Here is an 18217-nt window from a genome sequence, read left to right as displayed (position 1 = left end):
CCACCATTTATTGGTCATCCCTCATTGCCTAGCAAGTTGTTTAAGAGTCAGCCACATTGCTGTGGGTCTGGAGTCACATGTAGGCCAGACCAGATAAGGGCATTAGTGGACTGGAGGGATTTTTTCAACAATCGGCCACAGATTTGCGGCCATCATTAGACTCTTAATTGCAGATTTGTTAGAAAATTGAATTCAAATTCCACTGTCTGCCGTGTCAGGATTCAAAACTGGGTCCCCATAACATTAGCTGGGTTTGCTAGATTAATAGTTTATTGATTATACCACTAGGCTATCACCTCCCCTATTATGAGTAAATCACAACCAGAGTGCCACTGAAATTATTGTTTCTGTTGTTCAAGTGAATTTGAGTCACATTCATACCTTCAGTAATAGCAGGCATAGAGGACATTAAAGTCTCAGATGTGACAATGCTTTCTTTGTCGACATGCATGAATGTGGCTTTAAACCAGGCTTTTCAATTTGCACTAAAGGTAGTGCTAAGGGTCTTTTTTGTGTTTAAAGTGAGTGCCTCTGTTCATTATATTTCTCTGACTGGGAAGGTACATTAATGTAGATCATCTACTCATGTAGATATATCAATTACACTACAAAATGTACTTAGTGATTTAAAATAATGCCATTGGACCAACATGTTCAAAGCAAAATGTGAAAGTTCTGTCTAGTCAATACTGAGGAAAGCGCAGTGCTGTCATCAAGAAGCTTGTTTTAGGGTTCGCTTATGAAATTACAAGAGCTGGATTAAGAGTAGGAAACAAACCAGAAAGTGCTGGAAAAGCTCAGCAGGTCTGGCAGCACCTGTGAAGGAAGAAACAGAGTTAATGCTTCGGGTCCGGTGACCCTTCCTCAGAACAGAGGAACTGTTACTCTGTTCTGAGGAAGAGTCACTGGACCCGAAATGTTAACTCTGTTTTTTCCTTTGCAGATGCTGCCAGACCTGCTGAGTTTTTCCAGCAAATTTGTTTCTGCTCCTGATTTATAGCATCCGCAATTCTTTTGTTTTACTTTGGATTAAGAGTAACCTCAATTTTCTTATAAATAAATCAGAGAACTGCGAAAGCCGGAGAGCTGAAACAAAAGCAAACGTTGCTGACAGAATTCAGCAGGGAAGAAAATAGAGTTAACATTTTAAGTCCAGAGACTCTTTATCAACATTGAAGTGTTAATTCTTCCTTTTTGCCTTAGATGTTATCAGACCTGTTGAGTTGCACCAGCAATTTCTGTTTTTGTCTCAATTTGTTCTTACATTCAATCAAGAGGGAAAACATGAAAAGGTTGTTCTGAGAAAGGGTCAGTTGATTGAAACGTTAACTCTGGTCTCTGTCCACAGGTAGTGCCAGTCCTGATAAGTATTTCCAGTTCTTGTTTGTGATTTACAACACCCACAGTTCTTTTGGTTTTTAATCAGAATGTTGTTTCTAGATCACTTCTGACTTACATAAAGCATTCAACACTCCATTATTGTGCAGGTGCTGATGTTGGACTGGGGTGGATAAGGTCAGAAATCACACAGCACCAGATTATATTCAGAGATAGTAAGAGCTGCCAATGCTGGCATCAGAGATAACACAGTGTGGAGCTGGAGGAACACAGCAGGCCAGGCAGCATCAGAGCAGTTAGGAAGGTTGACATTTCGGGGTCGGTAACTCCTCTGGTGCTGCCTGGCCTGCTGTGTTCCTCCAGCTTCAAACCTTGTTATCTCTGATTCCAGCATCGGCAGCTTCCAGAGGCTCCAAAAGCTCTTACTTTCAAATAACCCTGTTTGACCATAACCTGGTATAACACAGTGTGGAGCTGGAGGAACACAGCAGGCCAGGCAGCATCGGAGGAGTTACCGACCTGAAATGTCAACTTTCCTAACTTCTCTAATGCTGCCTGGCCTGCTGTGTTCCTCTAGCTCCACACTGTGTTATACAAGGCTATGGTCAAACAGGTTTATTTGAAAGTAAGAGCTTTTGAAGCCTCTCGAATCTTGTCTTTTCAAATAAACCTGTTAGACTATAACCTACTATCACGTGAATATCTGACCCACTCCGTTATTGTGTAGAGAATGCTGTGCAACTGGCTTATGTGCAGAAGAATCAGGTGAGTGTGGTTATCAAGCTGCTAAGACAAAAATCCCATATAAATCCCATTAAAATTGCCCAGATACAAATTCATATTCCATTGATGTAAAGTCAAACCTCTTAAACTGAGTTTTTAGTTCATCAACTGGCATTAGGCAAGTACATGCAGAGTTCAAAGACACTTCAGCTGTTGCAGAACTCTCATGCAATATTAAACCAAGTTTCTGTCAGTTATCTCAGGTGAAAATAAAACATCCCAAGATACTATTTTGGAGAAAAATGGGTCCCCCATTGTTCTGACCAATATTTATTACACAACTGCCATAACAATAACAGATTATTGTGGGACCTAATTGTGTACAGTTTGTCAGCTACATGTGGCATGGTGGCTCAGTGGTTAGCACTCCTGTCTCACAGACCCCAGTGGCCTGGGTTCATTCCCCTGTTGGGTAATTATCTGTGTGGAATTTGCATGTTGCTTGCATGGGCTTCAACGGGACACTCTGATTTCTTCCCACAATTCAAAGATGTGTAGGCAGGTGGATTAGTCAAGGGAAATGCAGGATTAGAGGGATAATGTTGGGAGTTAGGTTTGGGTTGGATTATCTTTGGAGGGTTGGTGTGGGTGAAATGGCCTACTTCCACAAATGTAGGAATTCAATGATTCATTAGTAAACAAACTTCAAAAGTGCTCTAGTGGTTGTAGATTGTGAAGGACAATGTGAAAAAGTCTTTTGTTTTGCATTCATCTTTATGTGTGCATTTAGATGTATGCCCAGAACCGTATTTCATGTGTGGCTGAATGAAGTCAGAAGAGTGGGAATCTATACAAACATTAAAAGGATTAAAATACATACCAGGAAGGCCGATGGATCACTGGGTATTATTTCTTCATCAGCCTGGCATTTTCAGCCTCTGGTGCAATCCCAATCTGGAACAAGATCATTACTGCATTTAACTCAGAAGCTAGATTAAGACCCAAATCATAAGTTACACTTTTACTTATTTGTCTGTATATTAGTCTGCAACTACTTTACATCAGTTTGAAGGTTCCAGATATCACTGCATATAATCTGGACTTGCTATATAAAGATGAATTGTATGTAGTTATAAATCTGAATTATATATTTTTGTTAAACTAAAGCAATTAAGCGATAAATGTGAGTATATGGAGTTAAGCCATGATTTCATTACATAGAGGTACAGGCATGAGGGGCTGAATGGCCTACTCCTGTCTTACGTTCCCATCGGTTGTATGTGTTTGTAAGTGATTCAGCTTTAAAAACGTTTCTATCTGTAAACTCAATTTCCCCTAATACCTGAAAGTGTGGTCTACTGCATAGGTTGTGTGATTACTTTGCACAGCTCATGTACCTCTGATAGTCACATCTTCACACGTTTTGTCAACAATATTTCACATGAGCTGACAATAATGGAGGCAAAGCTGTTACTTGCTGTCTTTTTGTATCTCTGCTCATTACTTTACCCTTTGTAAGTTACACAAACAGCTCCTGGTATTTAGTGTATCTGTGCAATTAGTAGCTAAGTGGTATTAAAGTCTGATCAAGATTTTGATTATTGCCATATGAAATGCTGAGTTTGTACAACTTTCTTTGTATCAAATAGGAGAGAGAGAAACTTAGGAGGCTTCTGATAAACTTACAGGTTCGCTGGCTTTGTTTTTATTTAACTGCAATGAAGCAAGGAAATGGGCCATGAGTAATGGATAAGGTAATCTCATCACCATCCAATTTGACCAGTTTAACCTGATGTGCGGTACACTGAAAGGTGTTGTTGCTTCATTTGCTGGTGACGGTATTGTTCTCTTCATAGGTGTTACGCACTGAACAATGTTGGTATCAAGTCAGGCCTACCAGGAAAAAGTACACCTTAACTTTGCAGAGGGTGAAACGAAGGTTAAAATGTGCTGTAGCAATGATGAAATACAAAAACATACAAGAATTAGTAACATCAGGAAATATGGTGCATTGTAAATAGTGTAAGGAGGACAGAATTACTCTGAAGGGATTCTTTCTGTGGCACAGCAAATGATTATTGATACACACATGTCGCCATTCTTCTCCAATGGTCTTGAGACTGCAATCTAACATCCAGCACATAGATGGAATCAATTTGAGGAAAATAAATCATAGTGGCACCAAAAAAAATGCATTTCCTCGAGCTCTTGTATTCATTTAGTACTTGTTGGAGATAGCAATGAAAAGGTGTATTGCCTGACAGCAATGCATCACCCAACAACAGGCCGACAATGCCTCAAGAAGATGGGTATGTTGGAGGATCAATAGAAAAGTGGGGGAAACAGGTTGGAGTTGGGAAGTCTGTGCTTGTGAAGAAGTTGGAAAGAGTGTGATGAAACATTCAGGAGTGCGTTCAGTCAGAGTTAGCAGCCCTCACAGCTGCCATCACAATAATGGATTGTTGTGGGACCGAATCGTGTACAGTTTGCCTGCTACATTTGGGGTGGTGACTCAGTAGTTAGTATTGCTGTCTCACAGCACCAGGGGCCTGCGTTCAATATGTTAATTGACATATATCTGGGAAGCCTCTTGTGAATTTTGGCAAAGGCTTGGCAATTCCTTGCTTGAACACTCAAAAGCTCCCCTCAATTACTCTCAAAATTGTTGCAAACATCAGCAATAATTTCAGTCAATGAGCCCAGGAGCATTTACCTAATCCAATTATGCGAGATAGGATCAATGGGAAATGTTTTGAGTATTTATAGTGAATCTGCATGACAAAAAAGGATATCATGTGCTCATCAGATCTTGGAAGCCTAACTCAACCTCAGTAGATAATTGTCAAAACTTTAGATGTTAAAGAAGCAAGAGCTCTTTAGTGACAATGAGCACTGTTGTGAAGACCGTTTGAAATGAAATAAAGGTCCTTTGTGTTTTAATTTCATCAAGTCACACACCCTCTAGTCAAGTGGAGTTTTCTGTACATTGATGAATGTTTCAGTGCTGCTTCATGCTCCCAACATGATCTTGAACAATTTGTTCATTTTGCCTCCAATTTTCACCCCTCTCTGTCTTTCACATTGTCCATTTCTGACATTCCCCTTCCTTTCCCTGACCTCTCAGTCTCCATTTTGGGGAATAAACTGTCCATTTCCATCCACTACAAAGCTACTGATTCCCATAGCGACCTTCACTTCAGTTAATCACATCCCAAATTCTGAAAAGATTCCATCCCATTCTCCCAGTTCCTTCTCCTCAGTCATATCTGTTCAGACATGGTTTACTTCTTCCGTAATTGTGGTTTGCCACCCCTTGTGGTTCACAAGGCCCTCAACTGCAACCAACACAAGACCATGCATCCACACTTGTCCCTTCCCATCACTCAGAATAGCCTGAATAGGGTTCCTCTTGTCCTCACTTTTCATCCCACCAGCATCCACTTTCAAAGGATCATTCTCCACCATTTCAGATAACTCCATCAGAATATCACCATCAAACACATCTCCCCCTCACTCCCCCATCTGTATTTTGCAGTGAACATTCCCTTCAGGTCATCCTAATCCATTTATCGACCATTAACACCACCTTCCCTTCCCACGGCACCCTCCCATGTTACAGTAGAAGGTCCAACACCTGCCCCATCACCACCTCCCTGCTCACCAGCCCAGGGCTGAAACAGTTTTTCCAGGTGAAGAGGCATTTCACCTGTACCTCCTCCAATCTTGCGCATTGTAATCACTGCACCCAATGTGGCCTGCTCTACATGGAAGAAACCAAATGGAGTCTGGGGGACTGCTTTGTGGAACACCTCCAGTCTGTGGGCAAGCATGACCCTCCCTTACTGTAGCTGGTCATTTTACCACAGCTCCTGCTCGCATGCCCATATGTCTGTCCTTGGCATGCTACACTGCTGCAGTGAATCACAGCACAAACTGGAGGAATATCTCATATTCAGACTAGACACTTTACAACGTTTCGGACTTAATCAGGAACAAAAGCAAAGCTGCAGGAAATGCTGAGGAAGGGTCGCTGGACCCGAAATGTTAACTTTGAATTTTTTCCTTCACAGATGCTGCCAGACCTGCTGGCCTCTTCCAGAAACTTTGTTTTTGTTCCTGATTTACAGCATCCACAGTTATTTCAGTTTTTCTTCTGGACTTAATATTGAGTTTAACACTTTCAAATTGTGAACCAACTCCAATTCCCTCCCTTTCTTTTAGCTTTACTTGTTACATTCCCTGTCACCATGTCCTCTTTCTCGTCACTCGACATGAGTGGGACTGTCTGATTGTTCAAATCTGGCAGGTAGACACACCATTGTTCTGCCATTCTCATATTCCCAGGACTTAATCCGAACTGTCACCATCCTTCCTCCCCCAACACTCTGCTCTTCACCATCCACCCCTCAACTATGGAATAAATACTGCCCGCTCCATACTTCACGTCAGCTCTGACGAAGAGTCAACTTGACTTGAAATGTTAACTTGCTGTCACTGCCTGACCTGCTGTGATCTCCTGGATTTGTTGTTTTCAGCAATCTGGTCAGCTGTACTTTTAGATATTACTGCCAAGTTCAATTAATACCCTAAATGGGGTAACATGGTGGCTCAGTGGTTAGCAGCGCTGTCTCACAGTGGCAGGGACTTAGGTTTGATTCCATCTTCTTTGGCTGCCTGTGTGGAGTTTGCACATTCTCTCCGTGTCTGTGTGAATTTCTTCCAGGTGCTCCTATTTCCTCCAATCATCCAAAGATGTGCAGGTTAGGTTGATTGGCCATGCTAAATTGCTGATAGCGTCCAGGGATGTGCAGACTAGGTGGGTTAACCATGGGAAATGCAGGGTTACACAGATATAGGGTGAGGGGTGGGTCTGAGTGGGATGCCCTTTGGTGTGGACCTGATGGGCTGAATGGCTTGCTTACCCACTGTAGGGATTCTATGATTAAAGGTTTTATATTATAATGCATGTTAAAGGTTTGTGCTTGTACATTTAGAACAGAAGGAACTGAGAGGTGAGACATATGTGAAAGCTACAGTAGTAGGATTGGAGATGACACGGTGTGAAGCCGAATGAACACAGCAGGCCAAGCAGCATCAGAGGAGCAGGAAAGCTTGACGTTTCAGGTCGAGTCCCTTCTTCAGAAAATAGTAGTAGGATCAGGTTTGGATTGTTAATAGAAGGAAGCCCACATAGTGAAAAAGCCACAGTGTGAAAAAGCAACACTTATTAAGTATAGCTATTGTTATGATAAGTTGAGGAGTCGTGGTTTTTCTGTTTTGAAACCCCTCTCGGGTGACTGTAATTTTTTTAAGTATGTGGTGATCATATTTCAATTCAATTGTGTTAATAAATCAAAAATGACAGACTGCCAATTCTGACAATTTGTTCAGTAAAAGTATGAAATTAAATTGCCCATTAAATCCAACAGGAATAAGAACATGTGACATTAGCCTGAAACACACATGACAAGTTTTTTTAAAAAAGGGGAGAAATCTAAACTGGACGGGGATAATAAAATCAAAAGCATGTACAGATCTGAAGAAAGGTCAATGGATTCGAAACATTAACTCAGAAATCTCTCCACAGATGCTAAGTTTTTATTTCAGATTTACAGCATCTGCAGTTCGTGTTTTATTGCACAGATCTTAAGGGTCCCTTGGGATTGAGAGAATGACAAAACCTGAGACTAAACATTCAGCTACATCTTGTTTCCTAGACAACAATGAAATTGCAGAGGTCCTGCAATTCTCAGTGAATGATTGTTGTTTTGGCAAAGTGCATTTTGCTAGTTAATTTCTGGTTTTGTATATTTCATGAGGGACATGGATACAGTGAATAGCCAAGTGTGTTTCCCCAGGGTAGGAGAGCCCAAAATTAGAGGGCAAATGTTTAAGGTGATAGGGGAGAGATTTAAAAAGAACCTCAGAGGCAATTTTTTGACACAGAAGATGGTGTGTGCATGGAATGAGCTGCCAGAGGAAGTGATAGAGGTTGGTACAATTACAACACTTAAAAGACATTTGGACAGGTACATGGATAGGAAAGGTTTAGAGGGATATGCGCCAAATGCAGGCAAATGGGAATAGTTCACTTCAGAAACGTGGTCAGCATGGACAAGTTGGGCTGACAGATCTGTTTCTTTGCCGTATACCTCTGTGATTCCATGTGGCTTGCTTAGGTTTGCCTGGTGACCATAGCAGCCTTTTGTTGTTCATGGCTGACCTAGAATGGCATTTATAGCCCACCCCTAATTGGTCAGAGGGTAGTTAACAGTAACTGCATTGATGTGGGTGGGGAGTGACAAATAGGTTGTATCAAATAACGATGACAGATTTCCTTCTCGAAAGAATGTTAATAAATCATACTTTTTTTACAACAATTGACAGAGCTTTTATAGTCACTACGAGGCTAGATTTTTAATTCGAATTTCACGACCTGTAATGATGGGGTTCAAACCCATAACCTTGAAATATTAGCCTGGGGATATGGATCACTAGTTTAGTGGTGTTACCTTTATGTACTGTCCTCCTCATGAGTGGAGGTCTGTAGTGTGCTTTTAGGCCAGTAGTGTACTTCTTAAAAACATTTTTTAGTCCATGGAAGTCTCAGTTACTAGTGTCAAATGATGAAAGACAAATATTGATTGCTATTTTTACTGACTGTGAAACTATATACAAGGAATTGTAAGAGAGGACACCTCCGGCACCCTATAGACTCAGGTCTGTAGTTATAATAGATCATTTTTACATTGCTACTGAACTACTGAGATAAGAAGCTGTCATTAGAGTAATAATATAGTTAACGCTTTACTCCACAGATACCTGGACGTAAGAAAGAATGAACTGATAAGAGAAAAGGGAGACCATAACTTTGCTGAGAGAAGTCAGTAAATATTCAGCAGGTCAGGCAGTAGCAGTGGAGAGGGAAAGTGAGTTAACACTGCAAGTTGGTTCTCAGGTTCAGAAGGGCCATCAGACTGAACCAACTCATGCCTGAATATGATTGCTATCGTGCTGACGGCTAAGTTTGCAGATAAAAATGATGGCGAGTTAATGATACAAGCCATTATGACTGCACTAATCAAATGGTGAACTTAGGTAAAGGGGACACATGGCACGAATTACAATTTACCACAACATGCTGGTAATTTTACCTTGGTTGCTATTTGCCTTGCAAACTCACCAGCTAGTCATCAACCTCCTGCGATTTACACAACATTATTGAATTTGCACATTGATTCTCATAAAAAAAAACAGAAAGTTACAGAAGATGTTTAACAGGAGAAATATTCTTTTAATAATAGATAAATGATTGACAATCAAACTCTCTTTAGTGGGGTCAGATCTTGATATTGGATGGGCTTTCGGTGAGCCACTAGACATCTGATCATGAGAACGACCTATACCAATAGAACACCAGTGACAGCAGGTAAATCCCTTAAGTTGCCATGTTTAGAAAGTACAAAAAGATACAACTTAAAATATTTAAAGATCTATCTTTCTGGGCAGTTTGTGGAAGGTGGATAGTGGAATGGTGATAGTTAAATTTTTAGATCTTTAGATTTGCAGTTAATTGAAATCCTTATGTCCTTTTTCCTTTTGATAGTGGTTGGCCGACAGCTTTTGGAGTAAGACAGTCCTTCTGTTCTTCTACTCATTTTTGACTGACTTGTTAGCTAGCTGGCTTTTTTGAGTTTCATTGTGAATAAGACCTTTGACCTGCAACTTGTCTGGTTCTTCAATTGTGACCTTCACAGCACACCAGCAATTGAAGCCAGGCTAGAACACACAAATGGCTCAGCCCACTAGCAAAATTCCTTCCACTAGCACACACACCAGGACTTCCGGTGGTTTTAAACCCTTTTTAGTACATTTCTAGAAGGGCAAAATACAAAGAAATCTCTGCAAGAGATGGCCACTTAAATGCTTCATTTGGAGTCCGGCCATCCAATCTTAACCATCCACATCCCTGACTAATTGATGGAGGGAGGAAGTGGTAGCAACGTTAGAAAGACAATGAGCCTCTGCCCACTGCTGACAATATTAACTTTGGATTTGGGAACAAGGGCTGGTCATTTGGCTTTTTGATCTCACTCTGTTATTCAATAAGATCATGGGAGATATGATTATGGCCTCAACTCCACTTTCCTGTCTCCTTCCTTGAAACAAATCTAAGTCAGCCTTAAATAAATTCAATAACCTCGTCTCCATATACTTAGGGAAAAGGATTCCAAAGGTAACGCATTCTCTGAAAGAAAATATTTCTCCTTTCCTCTGTCTTAAAAAGTAGACCTTTTATTTTTAAATTGTACTGCCTACTTTTAGTTTCAATTCTGTGGCACAGCCTGTCTTCTTGCCTGCTCCCAGAGCTGGGAGGAAGGTGTGAGATTTGAATTCTATTCAAAGGCTGCAACATGCATAAGGGCAGCAGTGGTATTGACTCTGGGTCAGCATCATGACAGGGTTGGGAAGCAGACGCTGCAGAGAGGGCAAGCTCCCTTCAGCCCATTTGCCTGGCTGCAGCCATTCTCCTCCACGTTGCTTAGCAGTGTTAGGAGACACTGACCAGCCAATGGGTGCTTAGCATCTTGTTGTCTATGCCCACTCGGCACTCTGTTTTACTGTGTCAGAGATAATCGGAACTGCAGATGCTGGAGAATCCAAGATAATAAAGTGTGAAGCTGGATGAACACAGCAGGCCAAGCAGCATCTTGGTCTGCTGTGTTCATCCAGCTTCACACTTTATTATCTTATACTCTGTTATACTGTACTCGCTGGAGTCCTATGGTGCCCTGGCAAATGAACTATCTCCTATAGCTGGCATGGGTGAGTTTATCTGAGCTGGTGAAAGCGAATGTCAGAGCAAATGGTAGACATTCTTCATCAATTGTATCTTGGAGCTCCCTTTCTTCTTCTTGGAACCTCTGTACTGGGTCGCATGTTCCAACTCCCTTCTGAGGGTTGTCCTTAAGGTTCCCCTAGATTCACTGGGCTATGGCTCCACTTGCCCATTTCCACTCTCCAGCTTTCTGCACCTCATTGTCAGTGTAGATTTTTCTGCCTTTCCCCATGTTCACTTTGTGAGGATTTACATTGCAGCAATTTTTGGTCCGTCTTCCCTTTGTGATAACCTGCCATTCAAGAGAGGTACTATATCACCCGCAGACAAAATTGCCGGAAGACCTCATATGGTCTGTAGATTCACCAGCTGCTTTCAGAAACAGATTCAGAGCTGGATGTACACTACAACTGAGGTGTATACATGAATTTTGTATGCTGCCTCAATGTTGGATGAAATGAATGGAAATTGCTGAAGAATAGCATCTGGATGCTAGGGCCTTCAGGAGGAGGCTGAGATGAATCATTCACTTGGCACTTCTGGCTGAAGATCAGTACAAATGCCTAGGCTTTGTATTTTTCTGTCATATGCTGGGCTCCACACTGGTGAGGTTAGGAATGTTCTGTGGTTTTCATCGTTGTTACTTGCTTATTTATCTCCTACCAGCGATGATTGGACATGGCAAGTCTGCATAAATTTAACTTGATTCATTGAATATGAAATCACTTAAGGCTGACAATAAAATGCTGCCTTCGCAGTTAGTGTCATCTAATTCTGTATTATAGGTTCACCAAGTTGGTGCCTCATTTTCATGTATACTTAGTGATACTCCTTACATGCCTTTGCAAAGTGCTGGTTCTCTAGCTTGATGATAATGGTAAAGTGAGGAATAGGTCAGATTAGGAAGTCTGATCAGCACAGACGAGTTGGACTGAAGGGTCTGTTTCCATGCTGTATGACGTTATAACTTTATGACTGTATATTGGAATAATGTTTATGGTAGAATACTATACTACAGTTGTAGGTAGTTAACAGTGCATCAGTAAAGGCCAAATGTGAGCAATCTTTTCATATGATTTTACTTCCGTTTGTTAGGGCACTCGAATCTTGTAAGCAAAAATGCAGAATGCCACTGATTCGTGTTGTGTGATGTTCTGTTGACTCTAGTTCAATATCGAGAGATACGTGGGGGCAGTGAGGAGTGGATTTTAGGCTAGCCTCATCTGTATGTATAAGAGGGTGATGCGTTGTATCAGAATGGAAGACAATTATCCTGAGTGCTAGGGAATGTGCTGAATGACTGGAATTTGCTGCTTTGACAAGCAGGAGAAGCTGGAGAATAGTGGGTGGGGAACATCTGTTGAAACTGTAGTACAGATGTTAAACGTCTGCATGTGGCCGTTACACTCCCACATGCCCTACTGAGAATGCTCGGGGTCAGATTTTGGGAGCTTACCTTCTTGGACATTAATTTCCAAACCTTTCAGATGACATTCCTTGAGGCCCTCGTAGTACCTACGGAATCATGGTGTCTCTCTTCTTTTCCACTTCCAGTGCCACACGTCTTTCCGCCCTAATACTCCAATTCCATTCTCTTCAGTTATTATAGTGACAGTCAACAACAGCTTCCCTTCATTTACAGTTGAGGGATAGACTTCCTTTAAGTGTTGGAGGCGAGTTGGAACAACTATTAGCCTCACACACTATTTAGTTCCAGCTGTCAACTGTGTAGACAGATGTATGAATTGCCTTGTGCTGCATGCTGAAATAATCAAAATACGGAAATATGCTCAAAGTTTATTGTGTGGTCTACCTCAAGCTGCCTCAAAATCTCTGGTTCACTAATATCCTTCAGGGTAGAAAATCTGCCATCCTCACCTGGTCTGGCCTGCATGTGTCTCCAGACCCACAGCAACCCTCTGAAATGGCCATTCAGTTGCACTAATCACAATGAAGTCTCAAAAAAATGAAACCAGATGGATCACCTGGCATTGAATGAAGCATTGAAAAAGACAACAGCAGTAGCAGCCCTGTCAAAACTGCAAAGTCCTCCTTACTAGCATCTGGGGGCTAAAATTAGGAGAGCCGTCTCACAGACGGGTCAAGCAATTGCCTAACCTTGTCATACTCATGGAATCATATCTTATAGACAATCACACAGCCAGAGACCACCATCACCATCCCTAGATGTGCTATCTCACCAGCAGGACAGACCCAGCAGAGAGGGTAGCACAGTGGTATACAGGAGGGAGGGAATTGCCTGGGAGTCCTCAACATTGACTCCAGACCCCATGAAGTCTCGTGGCTTCAGGTTAAACATGGGCAAGGAAACCTCCTGCTGATTACCACATACTGTCCTCCCTCAGCGGATGAATCTGTACTTCTCCATGTTGAACAACACTTGACGGAAGCAGTGAGGATGGCAAGGGCACAAAATCTACTCTGGGCAGGGGATTTCAAGGGCCACATGCAAGAGTGACTCAGCAGCAGCACTACCAATCGAGCTGGTCAGAGACAAAAGGTCATAGCTGCTAGACTGAGTCTGCAGCAGGTGGTGAGGGAAAAACATACTGGACCTCCTCCTTACCAATCTGCCAGCTGCAGATGCGTCTGTCCATGACAGTATCCGTAAGTGTGACTACCACACAGTCCTTGTGGAGACTAAGTCCTGCCTTCACACTGAGAAATAAACTCCATCGTTTTGTGTGGCACTATCAGCGTGCTAAATGGGACAGATTTTGCACAGATCTATCCACACAAGACTAGGCATCCATGAGGTGCTGTGGGCCGTCAACAGCAGCAGAATTGTACTCCACCACAAACTGCAACCTCATGCCCCAGCATATCCCCCATTTAACCATTACCTTGAAGCCAGAGGATCAACCCTGGTTCAATGAAGAGTGCAGGAGTGCAAGCCAGGAGCAGCACCAGACATATCTGAAAATGAAGTGTCAATGTGGTTGAGGTACCAAGCAGGCCTATTTGCACACTAAACAGCATAAGCAGCAAGTAAGAGACAGAACCAAGCAATCCCACAACCAATGGATCAGATCTAAGCTCTGCAGTCCTGCCATATTCAGTCATGAATGGTAGTGGGCAATTAAACAACCCACTGGAGGAGGAAGCTCCACAAATACCCCATCCTCAATGATGGAAGAGTCCAACATATTAGTGCGAAAGATAAGGCTGAAGCTTTCACAGCAACCTTTAGCCAGAAGGGCCAAGTGGATGATACACCTTGGCCTACTCTAATGGTTCACAATCTTCAGGCAATTCAATTCACTCCACATGATATCAAGAAACAGTAGGAGGCACTGGGTACTGCAAAGACTACAGGGCCTGACAACCTTCTAGTCATAATATTGAAGGTCTGTGTTCCAAAGCTTGTTGCTTCCCTAGCAAAGCTCTTCCAATACAGTTACAACACAGATATCTACCCAACAATGTGAAATATTGCCCACCTATATCCTGTGCACAAGAAGTGACAAATCCAACCCAGCCAATTACCGCACTATCAGTCTACTATTGATCGTCAGTAAAGTGATGGAAGGTATCATCAAACATGCTATCAAGCAGCACCTGCTCAGCAATAACCCGCTCAGTGACACCCAGTTTAAGTTCCACCAGGATCACTCAGCTCCTGAGCTAATTATAGCCTTAGTTTGAAGGTGGGTAAAAGAGCTGAATTCCAGAGGGGAGGTGAGAGTGAAAGCCTTTGTCATAGGCTGCATTCGACTGAGTTTGGCATCAAGGAACCCTAACAAAACTGGAATTAAAGGGCATTAGCAGGCAAACTCTGTGCTGGTTGGAGTCCTACCTGGCACATAGGAAGATGGTTGTACTTTTTAGGGGTCAATCATCCCAGCTCCAGGACATATTTGCAGGATATCCTTAAGGTAGTTTTCTAGGCCCAACCATCTTTCGTTGCTTTATCAATGATGTTCCCTCCATTATAAGGTCAGAAATAGGGACGTTTACTCATGATTACACAATGTTCAGCATCATTTGTGGTTCTCAGAAGCTGAAGCAGTCCATGTTCAAATGCAACAAATATCTGAACAATATCCAGGCTTGGGATGACAAGAGACAAGCACCATTCACGCCACACAAATGCCAGGCTATGACCATCACCAAGAAGTGACAATCTAACCACCTTCGCTTAACATTCAATGGTATAACCATCGCTGAATCCTCCACTTCAAATGCCCTGGGGATTACCATTGATCAGAAACTCAACTGTATTTGCCACAAAAATATAAGGTTACAAGAACAGGTTAGAGACTAGGAATCTGTGGAGAATAATTCACCTTCTGCTTTCCAAAGTCTGTCCAGCCACAAGGCACAAGTCAGGAGTATGATGAAATACTTTCCACTTGCCGGGATGGGTGCAGCATCAAAAATATTCAAGAAGCTGGACACCATCCAGGACAAAGCATCCCACTTGATTGGCAACACATCCATAAACATTCACTCCCTGCACCACCGACGTTCAGTAGCAGCAGAAACTCACCAAAGATCCTTAGACTGCAGTTTCCAAAATCCCTACCACTTCCATCCAGAAGAACAAGGGCAGCAGATACATGGGCACCCCACCACCTTCAAGTTCCCCTCAAAACCAGTCACCATCCTGACTTGGAAATATATTGCTGTTTCTTCAGTATCACTGGGTCAAAATCCTGGAATTCCCTCCTTCGGGGCATTGTGTGTCAACCTACAGCTGGTGGACTGCAGAAGTTCAAGAAGGCAGCTCACCACCACCTTCTCGAGGGCAACTAGGGATGGGTAACAAATATGGGCCAGACACAGTGCCCACAACCAACAAAAACAAGAGAACTTAAAAAAGGGAGAATTGGACCATGTAGGTCATAAATCATGACTCCTGCATTCTAAAATAGGTGCAAACAAAATTTTAGCTGCATCTATTTTAGTGAGTTTGGTTACAGATAAGTAGGGCTCCCCTATTCTTTGTCAATGTAGAGTAAGAAGATTTTTGTCTTTCTGACAGGTTGGATAATGCCTCAAACCTATGTCCTATCAGAAAGATAGCTCCTCAGGTGAGAAAATAGCAACACTGAGTCATAGTGATTGCTGTAATCAATGTTTGATTGCATAGCTGGACATTGTGTTATTTTGTGCTTACCAGCAGCAGAAGTAATTACTACTGTGGGGATCTTCAGGGCTTTCAGGCACTGTCATTGTATTTAAAACCCATCTGTGGACCAGTTCAGTCGTAAAAAATAAGAGCAGGAGTAAACCAGTGAGCCCTTTAACCGCACTCTGCTATTTAATATTGTCATAGCTGGTCATCCAACACAACAGCCAATTGTTGATAATTCCCAGCTGCCAGCCGTTTACATATTGATGGAGGGCATTGAGAAAGAGGACCTTCTGATGAAATATAGATGGCATTGATGATATTCCATTAGAAAAAGAAACTCACATTGATAAATGTACTGCCACTTTATGTCTTCATTAGAGATTCACTAAATTGATTCCAGAAGTGAGGGGTTTGTCTTATGAAGAGAGGTTGAGCAGTTCAGGCCTATACTCTCTGGAGTTTAGAAGAATGAGAGGAGATCCAATTGAGGTATATAAGATGCTAATGGGGATGGACAGTCGATTAAAGTAAACGTAGAAAGGATGTGTCCTCTTGTGAGGCAATCTAGAATGAGAGGCCATAGTTCTGAGATAAAGGATAGAAACTCAAAATAAAGATGAAGAGAAAATATTTCTCCCAAAGGGTTGAGTCTGTGGAATTCATGATCCTAGAGTGTGGTGGATGCTAGAACACTGAGTAAATTTAAGGAGCAGGTGGACAGATTTTCATATAATAACGTGTTGAAGGAGGATGGGGAGCAGGCAGGTAAATGGAGTTGAGGTCAAGATGAGATCAGCTATGATTGTATTGAATGGCAGAGCAGTCTTGAGGGGCTGAATGGGCCAATCCTGCTCCTTGTTCTTATGTTCTTATCACCTGGCTGTCTAATAGTTCCAGTGACTGCAGCTTTAAGAATCAAGACATGCAGGCTACCTGTCTTTATTGCCACGCTGTGTTGGAACCCCGTCAGAGGGAGTGCCACTCTTTCCTTAACACACAGCATAGCACAACTTTAAAAAAATATATTCATTCAGGTGCGTGAGTGGCACTGCCTGGGCCAGCACTTACTGCCCACCCTTCATTGCCTTTGAGATCTTATTACTACTCAGGGCTAACCAGGCCCACATGTGTGACCAACTTAGAAATCCTGAGTGATTAGACTCCTGACTAATCTTTGTGCAGCACCTGACTGACATATCATGTATCTCCTATCTCGCTGCACTAGACATGCAGGACTGACCATGGCCCATTCCTCAGACTATAATGATATGAAAGCCTCAATCCTATCGGTCTCAAGTGCCCAACTAACTGTTGGAATGATATTGGCTAATACCCTTCACTTACAGTGCAGGTATAACTTGAATGACAATCCCACTTGACTTGACTGAGAGCTACCCCCCTTGCACTTTGAGACATAGTCATTTGGTTGAAGCACGTGCAGTGTGTTTGCTATGTGAGTTTCTGGCATAGGCTGTCAGTGTGCCATTGACAAGGCATAGTTCGGTGCAGCACATGTCCGTGACTAATCACTGCCAACAAACATGAAAGCTGCTAGGGTTTGTGTCTGCATTAAGAAGCAGGTCAAGATGGAAAGTCTGTGGGGCTATATGTTTCTGAACGAAACAGCAATGTGTGAAAAAAGGAAGGCAAGGCAAGTCAGAGTTGCCGCAACATTTAAATCGGAGAGACCGAATTGATGCTAAAAATGAAATCAAAGAGCTTTGAGATGAATCTTGCTCCAGTCTATCAGATGGTGCCTGCTCTTGTGCACAAAGTGGCCTGGTAGTGACCTTTGCAAAGCAAGGAGTCAGTTCCCTCTAAGGCACAGCGTTGAAGTGGAAAACTATATTCTAAGTGAGCCAAAGTAATGCCTTGATGTGATGAGGCTTGTGCATGCCTGACGGTAAACTTCATAGATGGCGGTACAAGCATTGCTGCTGTAGATCATGTCCTGAGATGTAGGGTGGCATGTTGACTCAATGGTTGGTACTGCTGTCTCACAGCACTAGGGACTTGAGTTCGATTTCCCCCTTTGGGTCACTGTCTGTGTGGAGTTTGCATATTCTTCCTCTGTTTGTGCATTTCCTCTGGGTGCTCCAGTTTCCTCCCCTATCCCAAACATGTGCATTTTAGGTGAATTGTCCATGCTAAATTGCTCACAGTGTCCAAGGGTGTGATGGCTAGGTGTATTGGCCATGGGAAATGCAGGATTAGAGGGA

Source organism: Stegostoma tigrinum, chromosome 24 (genome assembly GCF_030684315.1).
Source record: "Stegostoma tigrinum isolate sSteTig4 chromosome 24, sSteTig4.hap1, whole genome shotgun sequence".
Lineage (NCBI taxonomy): Eukaryota > Metazoa > Chordata > Chondrichthyes > Orectolobiformes > Stegostomatidae > Stegostoma > Stegostoma tigrinum.
Note: the sequence above shows the minus strand (reverse complement) of the source record.